General features: G+C 52.6%; 1 pseudogene; it reads right to left on the bottom strand.

Annotated features, from left to right (window-relative positions):
• Nucleotides 1-1243: 1243 nt before the first annotated feature.
• Nucleotides 1244-2815, bottom strand: LOC123952981 (annotated as a pseudogene).
• Nucleotides 2816-3502: the final 687 nt, after the last annotated feature.

Here is a 3502-nt window from a genome sequence, read left to right as displayed (position 1 = left end):
GTTGGATGGGCTACACCCATTATACATTCTAAGAAAACTCATAAGATATTCCTCAAACTACTTCCACAGCATCAGGATAGATTTCTGTAAAGAAATCATGCAATCTTTCAAAACAAGGAAAGAAATTAATGAAATAAATATTACATACAATCTCTTAAATTAAGATTTTTTTACTCATTTACAATAAAATAACCAAGTGAAGTTACAAAAGGCATATATTACTGTGAAAAGAACATACACTCCACATTTTGGCGATTAATAATGGCAATCATAATTTAACATAATAAAAGAATATATATCTATTGCTTTTCATCATACTTGATAAATACAGTATGAACAAAAATTTCAGTGTATACTTTTCACAAAATAATAAATAGGTTAAATAGTTTTTTTCATATTGAGTTGGGGTGCAGTGGTGTGAATCAACTCAAAACAGCTAAAAATTCAGCAGTTATTCCCCCAAATGATTAGGAACTAAGCTCTGCCCAAGGCTTCCAGAAAGAGCAGAGAAAATGGTTCTAAAATTAAACATCCACTAAGTGATGGCAAAAAAACAGTAACCAGTAGGAAACTTTGGAATGCACGTTTGTTTTTGTTTTTTTTTCCAGACATAAAGAATTTTGTGTCAAACAAAAACCTGTGGAGCGGAGGACTACAATCAAGGCATATTCCTGATAGAATATTGGATTCCAGAAGCTTAGAGGTTTAGCAAGGTGGTGGCTGGCTGTTTGTTTACACTGGTCTGAAGACAAACGACAATTAAGAACTTCTCTCACATAAGAGTTCCCACATCTGGACTGTAACTAATGCTTTTCAAGTGAAGATACGGAATGGTGGTTGGTAGCTGCTGGTGCTGGGTTGATTTTTTTTCCCCCAAAAGTCCCAAACTCTTAGGAGACCTAAAAAAGTTTTAAGTGTTTGGTATCTTGTTCTGTTCGCATCACACCTACCCTGTTGTGAGTATTTTGTTCATCAATACAAAAGTTCATTGCCTTTTTTTTTTTTTGCTCAACAAGAATGAAACTTCATAATAATAATAAAAATAATAAATAAAAAAAAAGAGAGAAAACCGAAAGGGGAGGGGTGGGGCCCCTCCCGGCACACAAGTTCGAGTCCAAGTGCTCGGTGGGGCCCGCAGACTCTGCTCATGGCCTGTCACCCCCCACTCCAGCGTCCCTCCCTGCCCGTAACAAGGACTCCAGGTGGCAGGGGCGCCCTCCAACAACCGACAGAACAGCCTTCCCCCTTCCTCCTCCTCCTCGCTGGCGCCCTCTTGCCTCAATCGTCAGAGATGGGCAGGCTGCGGCCAGGGTCGAGGCTGGGGGACTCGGAGCCGCTGAGACTGCCCGAGCTGAGTGAGCCGCTCAAGTATCTGTCAGGGTCCGACAGCGAGTCCGGGGTGCTAGGGGACGCGTCGAAGACGGGCAAATCGGACAGGCGGCGCGGCAGCTGGAAGTTGAAGGGCGGCGAGGGCGGCGCGGTGGCACTGGCAGGGAGGGGCGCGCTGGGCGGCGCCGGGGGCTGCACGGGGGTACCAGGCCCTGCTGCTGCTGCTGCTGGCTGGCTGCGATAATAGGCAGCGGCCACGGAGGCGAAGTTGTGGGTCTGGATGCCAAGCGGCGTGATGAAGCTGCTCAGTTCCGTGCCAAACGCAAAGGCGTTGTTAGCGCACGAGGCGGACCGGCAGGCTGCGCACCGAGCGCCGGGTGCCAGCAGGTCCTCCGCGCCCCCTGTGCGGTACAGCAATGCCGCCGAGGGCCGCAGCCGCCGCCGAGGCACAGCAAGTCCGAGCGCCTGAGGGCGTGGAGGCTGCGGAGGCGCATGAGCAGGACAGAGCGGAAGAGGAGCAGGACGAAGCGGCAGAGGAGCAGGAGGAGGCTGAGGAGCAAGAGGGTGGCGGCGGCGGTGCGCGACGTGGGCTGTTGAGCAGCAGCGGCGACTCTAGGCCCCCCGGGGGCTGGTAGTGGCCCGACGGAAAGCCTGAGAAGCTGAGGCTGTGATGCAGCTTGGGCAGCGGCTTCCGGGGGAAGCCGAGGTGCAGCGCGTCCCGCACGCTTAAGGCGCGCAGGTCCCCAGAGGCGCCCCCAGACGGCGCTGGCCGCCGCTCCTCTGCGTTGTGGATGAAGTGGCAGCGCGGCCAGTAGAGGCAGAAGCTGATGGTGTAGAAGGTGTGGCACAACTCGGTCTTGTACTTGCAGTGCCGGGTCAGGCTGGGTAGCTCCTGGAAGCAGTGCGCGAACTGGCACTTCTCGCTGTAGTTGCACGTGCAGCTCTCCTGGAAGGGCCGGCACAGCTCAGTCTTGTGGAGCATCGAGTTAATCTGGGAGCCGCCACCCCTGTGCTGCTGCTGCTGCTGGTGCTGCTGCGCTGGTGCTGCTGCTGGTGCTGGTGCTGGTGCTGGTGCTGCTGCTGCTGCTGCTGCTGCTGCTAGTGCAAGAGGTGCTGGTGCAAGAGGTGCTGGCTGTGCTTGCCCTTGCTGAAGGAGCGGTACTGAAATTTGTTCTCCTTGTTAAGCAGGGCCGTGCCTCCGCCCCCTGACAACTCCTTGAAGGTCCTGTAGGAGGCGGGGCCGCCCGCCGCCCAGCTGCCATAGTTGCTGCGGTTAGCCCCGCCCAGGAACTTGGGCGAGCAGCTGCTGGGCCTAGGCGCGGGGTGGGCGGAGAAAGCCCGTCGTGAAGCCCGAGCTAGGGGCAGCGGCCACGGGGGTCCCCACCGGCTTCTTGTCCAGCATGTTCAGATTGAGATTGGCCAGGGATTTCTCCGTCTTGCACAGGAAGTCGATATCGTAGAAGGCAGACAGAAGTGTCATCGACATGTTTCTGGATCTTGTAATGGTCGGAGTTGCAGGCACGGAGGTCCGGAGGAGCCCTCCGGGCGGCAAGGCCGGCTGGAGCTACGACGAAGAACGGGTGACCGGCGGGGGAGGGACCGAAAGTTTGCCAGGGGACGAGACAAGAGGGAAAGGGAAGCAGCGCGGCCTGATTTGAGGGTGCCCGGGGGTGCGGAGTGGGGGGAAAGAGGAGAGAGAAAAAAGAGCGCTCCTCCACTCCCCGGGGATGCTCGGCCCGCCCCCCACCACCAACCCGTGCGCGGAGCCGGCGACAGTTCCCAGACTGCTGGACCACAGCACGTTATTTTCATTTGTCATTTCATTTGTTTTCATTAACTTTAATCTAAATAAATGAGTTGGTGCCTAAAAATAAATGTCACACCACAAGGAAAACTGGTGTGAATCTTACCAGAGCTGCCGTTATGTGAAGCTCTTAGTATTTGGTTTAGAAGTTGGAAGCAAGGTAATATGGAAGGTAGAAATTCATTTAATTGATATTTATTGAGAACTAAGTTTGTGTTGGACACTGTACTAAGCTTTGAAATCAGCAGTAAATAAGGAAGATATAGTTCCTGCTCTCATGGATCATAAGTAATATATATTCAGTAGACCTATTTTCCCTTTTCTTAGAATGAAGAGTAGGGCAAATGATGGAATGAGGGCTTTAAACTA

This window comes from Meles meles, chromosome 1, assembly GCF_922984935.1.
Source record: "Meles meles chromosome 1, mMelMel3.1 paternal haplotype, whole genome shotgun sequence".
Classification (NCBI taxonomy): domain Eukaryota; kingdom Metazoa; phylum Chordata; class Mammalia; order Carnivora; family Mustelidae; genus Meles; species Meles meles.
This window is presented reverse-complemented; position numbering and strand designations above follow the sequence as displayed.